The sequence below is a fragment of the Macrobrachium rosenbergii genome, chromosome 51 (assembly GCF_040412425.1).
Source record: "Macrobrachium rosenbergii isolate ZJJX-2024 chromosome 51, ASM4041242v1, whole genome shotgun sequence".
Classification (NCBI taxonomy): domain Eukaryota; kingdom Metazoa; phylum Arthropoda; class Malacostraca; order Decapoda; family Palaemonidae; genus Macrobrachium; species Macrobrachium rosenbergii.
In genome coordinates, this window is record NC_089791.1 from 13753376 (window position 1) to 13765875 (window position 12500).

Below are 12500 nucleotides of genomic sequence, written 5' to 3' on the forward strand. Positions count from 1 at the left end.
GACGAGATAATTCTGTTGCGTGTTACAGAAGGAGACGATGATAACAGTCCAAGGGGAAATAGACCACTAGTAGTATCACAGATAACACAGGAAGTGTCTAACAGTAGTTTGCAAGGTTTGGGATGATTCTTATAACACTGGAAGCGGAAGTTTGTCTGTCGACTGCAGACGGGTTACCTTCTGCATAAATTCGCAAAAACTGCTTATTCTTTAAACTGAGACGGAGGCGATTTAATTTTTTGAAAGTATCTCGGTTAAACACGGTGATTGACACTGGTATTAAAATTCTTCTGAGAATAACGAAGTTACAGTTTTTTTTTCGTTTTCAAATAGGGAGACGAGCGATCAACAATAGTCCTAGTGTTAATAAATAACAGTAGAGACAGACCACAGCTATTTTTTTTTCTTTAGATTTTGCGTTCTGTTAGTATTCGCAAAAGAGTTGTAGGACAAAGGAAAGCCGTGAAGAAGCGAAGCTAAGGAACGTCGAGGGATGTTAGACAAGGATGCGGTGGAGAGCAGGAGGAGAGAGGAAGGCGCAGAGGGCGACACAGATCAAGCTACTAAATCTTCAACGCAGGCGCACGTTTAGTTATATCCCAGAGCTGATTCACAAACCACAGGTGGGGCCACGGGCGGAGCTCCGATAAACGGGATGGGGGGTGGGGGAAGAGGTGGGAGAGTGACCAAGGTAGAGGGGAAGAGGTGTTGAGTAACCTTCAGCCTGGCTTCGCGGGAGTCAGCTGTTCGTTCCTCCACTCTTGTACTATCCCCTGGGCGCCTCCCCTGCATGGAAAGCAAGACAACGTTTTCCGCTTGGTCGTTTTCTATGTCGAAGCCGTTTTCTTTCGTTGAATAGAATAATTTTATAACATTACAGTTTAGATGTCAGTAATCTCTTCGAAACAGGAAGTTCTGACAAAATTTTTAAATATTACTCTCATTAAAACTCGAAATAAAATAAGATATGATGCCCTTGCATTACAATCCGGTTTATATTTTGTATGAATACAATAAAAATGAAACGTACACACACATACACACACACACACACACACATATATATATATATATATATATATATATATATATATATATATATATATACACATATATATATATATATATATATATATATATATATATATATATATATATATATATATATATATATATACATTATAGGCAGTTTTACCACTCACCCACCATGTGGGAGTTAGTAATGCCTCTGATAATTTTCTTCTATACTGACGAGCTTTTATATGCCAACATTTAAATCCATTTCATTCGTTGTTTGAGATGGAAGAGACATAAATACAAATATTAAGCCATGAACAACCCATCCTTGGGGATATCTTACCCACACCCAAAGGGAATTTACGTTGACTTGATGGTTGAGTGTCACCTGTCAACACTTTCAGGGTATTCCCAAAGATTGTTATTACAGTATTGATATATATATATATATATATATATATATATATATATATATATATATATATATATATATATATATATATATATACATACACACAGGGTTTATGCCCCCTCACCTTTACAGCATAAACTAAAATTGATGTGGACAAAAACAAAAATAATTCAGAACATATTTATCTAAGTTTCTCTCTGAGTATTTAATATTTTGTGTGGCATCCATCTGCCTGTACCACAGCCTGCATTCTTGAGGGGTATGATTTCAGCAAATCGCTTAAAAAAGCTGAGACTCAAACTCCATTTCCCTGAGCACTTCAGTCACCTTTCTTCGCAGCTCGTCAAGGCTTGGTATACCATCATAGTTCACTGTGCACACTTCAACACGATCCTTTAAGATACTACCAATGTTTTCACACACATTAAGGTCAGGGGGCTACCTGGAAATTCACTTGATGAAGAAATCGACATCACTGTTTCAGAAGCAGCTCCTGTGTCTGAAGAGCCTTGAAACATGGTGCCTTATCATGCAAAAATGTGACTTCTTCAACAGATAACACATTTTCAGGATCTTTGAGAAGAAATACTCCACCAGTAAACAGTTTCTCTGAAGTATTCGCCATTCCATGACTGTCCTTTTTCTTTGATGATCCACATTAACTGTTTGGCTGTGAAACAGAGAAAAATTCCCATACATTCAGGAAATTTCACAACATGGCGATAGCGCACGTCATCGCTGATATCATCCAATTTTGCAGCCCAAATGATGTCATTTTTATGATTTGGCTTCCTGACTGTGTAAATGAAGAATTCATCTGATGCGGCAACATGGAGAAAGTCAGTTTCACCCCAATCTTTAAAAAATGAACCACAAAACCATGCATGGTCTTCTCTCTGTTGCTGAGTGATGTTGGGCTTGCTGATAGCATAAAATGGCTTGATACCAGATTTTTTCAACTCACGATATACAGCACTATAACTTCTCTTCTTTCCCCCTTTTGTTTCTAGTTCAAGTGCCAATTTATGTAAAGACTTTCTTGGTCTACCCACTGCCTCAGCTATGATGTCTTTTGACTCCTGAGAAAGGACTTCAGGCCTTCCAAGATTCTCACAATGACAGTCATATGGATTTTTGTTCCAGTTTCTTTTAACAAAGGATTCATCTCTTTTAATGTATTTAGCTATCCAGGAATGTGAAATGAAGGATGCGCCAGCATCCCTGGCCTCTCTGAAGGTTATAGCCTGGATTCGGTCAATCCATCTGATTTCTTCGAGTTGTTAGCCATGGTTGTATCTAACTCCGTTACTCAGTCCAGAAAATACAAAAATGTAAAATGAAAAATAAGCTTAATAGAAACTTAAAATAATGTACTTGGAGATAGGCTATAGCAGAAAACTTCATAACTTTCCATTTGCTCTGTGGAGGGGAGGGGGCTCTAGTTTCAAACACCAATATATATATATATATATATATATATATATATATATATATATATATATATATATATATATATATATATATATATATATATATATATATATATATATCAGTAGTTCATAAATGTAGTTTATAAATTGTTCATTGTGTGTAGAAAGGATTTTCTAACTTAAACAGTAAAACAGGTACATAGAAGAGAAAATGGATATTTTGAATAAAAACGTTTTGCCTGCTGGTATTGATGTACATGATTACCATCCTTTAGGTTTACTTTAGAATTAGAAAAAGACAATTCCCTCCCTTTCTTAGATGTTTTAATTTATAGATAACCATTTCAATGCAAATTCAGTATTTATAGGAAACCAACCAACAACTTAACTTAAGTCCAGTTTTATTCAGGCCATAACCTTAATATCAAAATATCCATTTTTTCTTCTATGTTTTTACGAGCATTGGGCATTGTCAGTCCCCAGTATTTGGATCAAGAAATCGAATACATAAGAAAAATAGGGACAGATTTATGTTATCCTTCACATATACTAGTTATTTGTTATAATAAAGCCTACAAAAAGTTTTATAGCAAAAGTAACATGGAGAAAGATACCCCTAAGAACATTCTTAGCTTGCCTTACTTTAGTGGTTTGGAAACATAAAATCACTATTAAAATCTTTAGAATGTCAACCTTGTTTTTTCGTATAATAACACACTAAAAGGAATGTTAAAAAATAACCCTAAGGAAAACAACAACAAAATATATAAAATTCCATGTTTGGACTCCCCTCTTTTTATATCTGCTAATCTAGCAAGGATTTAGAAGTACAAATTAAACAGCATAAGTATTCTATCAAAACTGGGCAAACATCCACTGCTATATTCTTTCATTTAAAGTGAAAACTCTCACAGGATAAATTGGACTGAAAGTTCAGTAATTGCCAGATCGAAAGATTTCTCCTCACAAAATCTTTTAGAATCCACTATTATACAGCTTACTTCCAGTTGTAATTTTAACTTTATCCCTGGCATGTATTATTTGGACCCTTGTATTAGTAAAATGCTCAAGAATGACCTAAAAGATAAAATCACTGACTTAATTATAACTTAGTAACCTTATACAGTATATATTTTCTATGTATTTGTATGTTTATTATATTTTTTGGTAAAAATGTTCACCTTGTAAAAATTGTTATTGTTTACCAAAAGGAGAATTACAGAGTTGTACTTTTATAACATTTTTTGGTGGTCAGTCACCTTCCTTGTATAATCTTTTAATTGTCCTGTCTCTGCTTCTGAGCTGTCGGGCCTAATCCTTTGTAAAACCTCTTAAATATTTAACCCTGTTTTAGTAGGTCTACTAATTCTTCAATTGTGTTGGATTCCAGGTACATATTTTTTCCTTTGTCGTCTCCATCTATCATTTATACGAGCTTTCTTTGCAAACTTATTTTTATATATTTCTCCAGTATGTTAAGTAAAGGACGAAAAGTCGAAAGGCCCTGCAGTACTCCATTGTTTCTCTTTCCTTCGTGGATTTTGTCTTTATTTATATATTCATCACGTTCCATATTTTCGTGATTCAGTTACACACACACACACACACACACACACACACACACACACACACACACACACACATATACACATATATATATATATAACACTGACAATGGAACTTAAGTAGTTTAATATATGTGTGTTCACTAGGCTATATGAGGAGTTTTTCCAAACTTAGTAAGTAAAAGTAGGCATTGAAAACGCCCCAAGAACACCAAATATAATTGTTTCTGTATAAGTTTTCGATCATCAGCCTTCAGAAAATTGAGCCTCAGTATAAGAACTCGGCAACTTGTCCTGTGGTTCGAGTAGTATTTTCAAGTAATGTGAGTCTTGTCTTTTACTGTGTTTTGTCTGATTCATAGGAATAAAGTGGCTTACTTCAGTTTTCCTCACCGCACTGCTAATAGTTTAAATACCACGGTTAACCAGCAAATGTATTTTATGATCCGCCTCGCCCTCCCCACTCTCTTGCTCTCTCTCGTTTATGAATGAAAGCACATTAAGAGCACTATTGTTGGAGTAATGGAAAAACTCGTGCTTTCACTTCCTTTATTCATGTAATAAAAGTAACCCAACACAATTTTCTTGTGAAAAGGTCCAATTGTTCGTTCCCAATCCTAAGATCACATGTTATTATTTTTAATCAAACCTTTGTTGTGTGAATAGTTAGAGTATAATCAGCAGCGGCTATCAGGTTTTGGAAATAAATCCATCAGTGATATTTGTCAGAAAATTCAACATTTGCACTTAATCCAATTATAAAGTTTTTGAAAAATTGTAATTTGACAAAATATAAAAAGAAAATAAATGTAAGTAAAAACAAATCTCTCTGTCCAGTCCTGGGAGAGCTGATAATCAGCTCAGTGGTCTGGTAAAACTTTTTAATAACATTAATAATAATTCTCCGTATTCATAAAATAATTGCGTATGTGTACAGCGACCATTGCGCAGGTGCACTGCATGCCTGCCATGTGGTATAATCTCTCTCTCTCTCTCTCTCTCTCCCCGCCCCCAGCTGTTACTGTAAAAGCTTCAGTTTTTGCAATTATATATCTAAGTTTATTTCAGTATCATTCCGTGCAAGAAATTACTGTGAAATGTTAGCCGACAAGAAACCTTCCAACCCCTTCCCCTCTTCCCCCTTCCCCCCACCCACTCTCTCTCTCTCGTTTACGTTGACTCATCGTGATGCAGTGGTTAAAAATGGCTTAATGTGGTGTGACCTGATCACTCTTGAAAACTCGTATTCCCAATATCTCGGCTTATGAATCATATCGGTTTCATGTTCCCTCACCTTAGAGATAATCTCTGGGGCCAACTATAAACACTTCAGTGAAGAAGGCTCAATAATTCAGCTGATTTGACGTAAATAAAAAAGGGAAAAATGGCAGATCTTAGTTTCAGTAGTTATGGTACTTAAGTTTCACTATCTCTGTTAATGTTTACTTTTTTATTTGAAAATAATTCAGTCTTTTTCCTTTAGCTTACAATTTTACATCCTTCAAACCCACTTCCTACATTTTGTTGAAGGTATTTTCAGCTGCTCCTTCTAAATTATAACACTTTTTTTGTAACAAATGTGTAGGAATCTCTTGGTATGCAGTAATATTTTTGTTCTATAAATATCCATATTTTATTTCGTAAGATTTCGAAGCTTCATTGTTCCTCATGCGTATAGAAAATGTTATTGATGATTGATTTAATACTGTAAATTTGAATCACAAAAATTGTGGTCCTCGAAAGAGATGTTAGGATTTTCTTTCTTCGTGGAATTTCTTAAAATGGTTTTGAAAGAACTTCTTTCGATTTACAAGTGTACATCCTCATTTTAGTTTTCTGTAAAGGAGAACTATTGCACAGCTTTGTCTGTCCGTCCGCACTTTTTCTGTCCGGCACCTTTTTGTCCGCACTTATTCTGTCCGCCCTCAGATCTTAAAAACCACTGAGGCTAGAGGGCTGCAAATTAGTATGTTGATCATCCTCCCTCCAAACATACCAAATTGCAGCCCTCTAGCCTCTTCAGTAGTTTTTATTTTATTTAAGGTTAAAGTTAGCCATGGTCGTGCTTCTGGCAACTCAACAACACAGGCCACCACGGCCGGCTGAGAGTTTCATGGTCCGCGGCTCATACAGCATTATACCGAGACCACCGAAAGATAGATTCATTTTCGGTGACCTTTATTATACGCTGTAGAGAAAACTCGATTGCGCCGAAGTAACTTGGGCTCATTTTTTACTTGTATATTGTCTTAAAAATGATTCATCGAGTTCCATTGAAACTCACATCGCACTAATTAACCTTTTATGTTTCTTTTAATTATGGCCTTACTAATTTCAAATTGCGCTATTTCCTTCGTGCATTCATTAAAAAATTATACAAAGTCCCTCTTTACTGTAGCAGGGCGGAGCTATGTTAGCAGACTAATATAGCTTTGCCAGATTTGACATGGGAGAACATAAAAAGAACATTCCCCTTTCAGGCTCATGTAAGGCAGTCTTAAACCTCTTAATCTGCGGCTTGGTCTATGGATTTCAGTTTGATGATACTTGGCCGTTTATCTATATATATATATATATATATATATATATATATATATATATATATATATATATATATATATATATATATATATATATATAATATATATACATACATACATATATAAATAAATATCTGTATATTATACACACACACACACACACACATATATATATATATATATATATATATATATATATATATATATATATATATATATATATATATATATATATATATATATATATATATATAATATATATATATATATATATATATATATATATATATATATATATATATACATAAATGGTTTGTTTTCGTTCTAAAATAAGCTTCTCGTTTCCCTGTCAAGATAGTTCAGTCGTTTTCGTATTCAATGTTTTTCGTATTCCTCCTAATTTAAAGGTAGTGATTTAAGTTATAAAGAAAAAAAATTAAAATAATAATATGACTTATTCATTTATATAAATCAACTTATCATTTTTTCTCAACCTCTTTTCGCCTCTCATTCCAGCAGAAATCCGTGGGACGAGCATTACGAATTTCAGAAATGTAATTCAGTGTTTGGTTAGACTAATTTTATAGAAAAAATAAATTTCGTAATAATGATTCTCCATATATTTCTCTCGAATGTACTTTGTAATCTTTGTTTTAATTCCATGATGAATGAAAGTATTTAACTGCAAAAGTATGTTGGCATTCTATCTTTAGAACGGCTTCATTTGTTTGTTTGTTTGTATCTTCAGTGTTATTATTGATCTTGAAACGGAATAACAGGTATGTCTTTCCAAATACGATTGTTTTAAAGATGTCCATTTACCTCCTCATGAAAGGTTAAGTTTTAGGAGCATTTATTGCAGTGAATCAAGATAGCGAATTGTTAACTTTAAGGAAGTAATGTTAAAATAATCTTTTAACTCATGGAAATAATATTATGAGATTCAGCACATTGAAACATTTGAAAACTGAACTCATTGTTTTCATCAGCTAGGAAAGAACCATATCCCCGTTGCAATGGGAGGATGACAATATTTCCAATAAGGGAAAGAGAAAAAAATAGGCAAAGTACAAGAAAAAGTTCAGACAAAATGCTTACTATATTTGGAACCACTAATGTGAAGCCTTCAGTCTGTAGTACATGCACACTTACGGAGTTTGTTGATTGCCTCTGGTAATTCGTTTGCGCACGCACTCGGCCGTGGCAGCTATGATTTACGCAAAATTTTCTTGACAATATTGCTATTCTTATTCTGTGTTATTGTTTATGTTATGTTTTATGCGGAATTTATTTTAATACGATAGTTGTCCTCTGTGTAAGGCTTTAACTAATCTCTAGTCAATGCTTTCGCCGAGGATGCTTTAGTCTGATTTCACATTCTGTTCGCTAGTTCCCTTTCTATCCGTTAGAGGTCTGGTTATGCCATTTATTGATGAACAAGAACAATAATAATCTTGAGTTTCCTTATACTTTGCTAATGAGCGGGATGCTTAGTTTGATATTTCTTCTGACGCTCGCGATTTTCCTTTTAACCTGTTCGTAAGTCTCACTCTGCGAACGAACTGGATACATAGTTTGAGTTCCTCTTTTCCTGAAGAGTTTCATTAAACTCTGAGAGTTTCCTTCTACCCTGCAAGTGAGTTGGGTACGTATTCTGATTTCGCCTTCTACTTGTTAAGCTCCTTGTGCTATGTCAGTGAGTTTCCGTATGCTCCTCTAGTCAGGTAAATATGTGTTTGTAGTCTGCTTTCGCCCTGTTTGTGAATTTCATTATGCCCTGATCGTGTTGCTTTATGATCTGGCAGCGACCTCGAAATGATAGCCATTCGATTTCGCCTTCTGCTCGCGAATCTCATTATTCTTCGTTCGAGAGTGTCCTTGCACTCTGCAAGCGACCTGAATCCATTGTCTGATTTCGCATTCTGCTGACGAGTTTCCTTATGCTGTGTCTGCTAGTGAGTTGGAGACGTCGTAAGTTTTCTTTTGCTTTCTGTCTGCGACTTTTTTCTCATACTCCGTTGGTATATTTCGCGTGTGACACAGCACATCGTTCGTCTTACTTAAATGCAGAAAGAGTGTTGCAAGCGTATGTATGTTTCTCTTTTGTCAAGGGAACTAATGATAGATCCGTCTATGAATCTTTCCATGGTGATCAGTTTTCCTGATTGAACTCTGTATGTACCTGTAAATTCGTCCAAATCCTTGGCTGCCTTCTATACCCTTTGCAGTTCCATATTGATATTCCATATTGAAATAAATATGGTTATTTCACGGAAGGCTATCGATGAAGTATGGTTCAAAAAACCTCAAATGGAATAACTTGCCCATTCCTTTGCAGGCATCTGGTGTCCTGGTGACTTAGGGAAAGCTCAGTCTTGAATCAGGAGCTTTTTTGAGTCAGGCACCTAAGTTTGCTCCTCGTTTCTTATGTAAGGGACACTACCTCATTGCAAGGAACGGTCTTTTATACATGTCGATATGTAGATCACTTAACTGGTAAGAGGTGACGCGTTGTACGAGATTACGTAATACAAGCAGTGCTATACCATCCATTTTCGTAGCTAACGAAAGATACATCACATCGGGCAAAAGTATGTAACAAAGCCAAATAAACAATGAAAGCAGGTATATAAACTACAGAACGTTATTTTTACACAAATTTAAAAACAATGTATGCATCTGCGTCTCTCTTTTTATCTTTTGCATCATGGTTGTTTTGTAACGTCGTCACATAATTTCCCGCTGGGAAACACGCACGATAAACGACACTTCGCGTTATACTAATACTTAAACTCTCAGTTACATTATTTTATCAGGAGCTTTGTCTGTTTTATTTTGCATATGTCGGAAGTTTTATTCATTTTTTCTTTATCTTAATACAATATTTTGTACGCCTTTTTCACTTTCAGCCTTTTCCTTTATAATCATCCAATGGCTTATAAACCAATTTGCAGGCATTTTTTTTATTCATCCTTTGATTTTCCTATTCTTTGCATTATGCAGTTTTGCCAGCCTTCTCCATTAACTTTATCCAAGGTTTTGCTTCATTTTCTTTCATATTTATTTAAGATTCTCTATCTGACTTCTTCTAGAATGATCAACGGGGTTTTACCTGTTTTTCCCCTAAATATGATAAAGAGTACATCTCTGTTTTCCTTTAGTAATCTTTAATATTTCCTTTGAACTGGAGTCTAAGGAAAAAAAAAATCACCGACAAAAATATCTCATAAAGTTAGTCATCGTTTTGCAGGCTTTAGAAATTAGCATATTTTCACGGTTAATAGAGATCATGAAATATTGGGGAAAATTATAAACTAAATATTTAACCAAATGGAAAAATAGATCCTTGGTTCCACACATACACACACTCAAGCTCACCAGGTTTAAATACCTGTTTAGAAACGGTTTCAAAATCCCTTTGACGTCGAGCGGAGCGTGACTTTTGACTGAGAGTTGGCCATAAAGCCTTATCATCCAGTCATTCGTATAGTGGTCGTGCTAAAATTCACGGCTTTTTGGAAATATACTGATGAATTAATTCAGCATATTCAACCAAGCACTTTGCAATATTACTCATCGAGCTCTCTCTCTCTCTCTCTCTCTCTCTCTCTCTCTCTCTCTCTCTCTCTCTCTCTCTCTCTCTCTCTCTCTCTCTTAATCTCTTCGTGGCGTGGTGAGAGCACGGGCGGATAATATGCAAAGAGGTCCGGGTTTAAAGCGAATGATCTGGACACGTACCCTCCCCCGCATCCCCTAGTCTAGTGGCTTGAACGAATCAGTTAATTATGCATTTGGTGTCCAATCGACTGCTTTGGGTTGCAACAGGAAAGAACCAGGAAGATAGGCAGAAATATATATATATATATATATATATATATATATATATATATATATATATATATATATATATATATTAAACAGGAGGAGGGTCTCGATAAAGCAAGCCCGTGATGCCGTGAGAGAAAAATTCCTCAGATATTCAACATCATCATCTCTCTCTCTCTCTCTCTCTCTCTCTCTCTCTCTCTCTCTCTCTCTCTCTCTCTCTCTCTCTCTCTCTCCCCGTAGACTTGAAGGATAAACACCCGGAAATCTGTTCCTGTGCTTGCGTTATAATTCGTCTCATGAAATCAACACTTTCATTGCAAATTTCCACACCAAACAGTCACATGTTCAAATCTAATTTTATATATATATATATATATATATATATATATATATATATATATATATATATATATATATATATATATATACTATATACATATACAGTATATATATATATATATATATATATATATGTATGTATATAATATATATATATATATGTGCATGTAGATATATATATATATATATATATGTGTGTGTGTGTGTTTAAGTAAAATTAATCCTCGATTAAGCAGTCAATGCAACTATGGGCTATAGCACTTCCCCCTCCCCCCTTTTTTAAGCATCTTGTTAAGAGAAATGAGCTTTTGTTGTTGAAAAAATATTGTTATGACACGTGTTAAGATGAAAGCCGAATAAAGAAGAACCATTACCGCAATGCTCGACGAACAACAGAAGGATACAAGGAGCAGAGAAGTTTGGTTTCAGACAATACACTGGTCATATTTGCCAAACACCCTTTTAGTGAAATGAATATTTATAAATCCCCATTAAGTAGAGCTGACAATTAAATAGGGGAGGCAATGTATCTTTTGGATTCATTGCGAATTAGAAATAATGCGAAGTACAGAATGAGGATACATGAATGAATGATGAAGATTACACGGTGGAAACTACAAACCTTGTAAGTGCACTCAGACGAACGGGAAGAAAATATGCTTTAGACATGACCGTCATAAATAAAACTGTCCTAAACTGTCGTTCATGTAAAGTTAAATCATTTATTCAATGAAATACTTGGAGTATATAGACCACAACTTTTGCCCAGAACGTTGCAAAAATTTGAATATAATATTTTAATGTTAAGCTTGCAACACAAAAAGCGCGGTTTCCATTTCTGCATCATAGAGGGACGCTGACGTTTTAAAACATTTCTTGTGAAAACATTTTTTTTTTATGTCCTCTAGCATCTTCTATTCTTTTACTTTGTAAGTTTCCTCAGTCTCAAAAAAGCCTGTTTTGTCTTGAAATAATTAAGAGATAAAAGCTGCATTTGGCAAAGCACGTTATTATTTGTAATAGTTGTATTACTTGTTGAAGTTTGTGTCCAGCCACCAAGTTTCTTTTTGTTTTTTCCTCAAATGTGGAAAATAGACTGAGGTTCGTACCCTGGTTAATTGTTGAACTGGTGTGTGCACATGTTTCTCTGGTACATATGTGTGCTCAGGAAAAGTTTAAAAAAATATGGTTTCACAACGGATTTAAATTTTTAGTTTTTTTCCGTCGAAAAGTGATGCTAAAAGCAATAAGAATGACGAAACTTAGAATCTTTGGAGTGAGGTACATAGTAATTGTGAAATGCCCCCTCCTCCGGGCTTATCTATCTGTCCACTATATATATATATATATATATATATATATATATATA

The 12500-nt window shown here is 34.7% G+C and overlaps 2 protein-coding genes across 8 annotated transcripts in view; one reads left to right on the forward strand and one right to left on the reverse strand.

Annotated features, from left to right (window-relative positions):
- LOC136833139 (nocturnin-like) overlaps window positions 1–560 on the reverse strand; it is a 77348-nt gene extending 76788 nt beyond the window's left edge. Inside the window, exon 1 of the mRNA XM_067094820.1 lies at window positions 1–560. This exon is cut by the window's left edge and continues 1033 nt beyond it. The gene's annotated coding sequence lies outside the window, so the exon portion shown is untranslated.
- The window catches only part of LOC136833138 (acylglycerol kinase, mitochondrial-like), a 179011-nt gene that overhangs the window by 26385 nt on the left and 140126 nt on the right, over window positions 1–12500 (forward strand). The window lies entirely within an intron of this gene.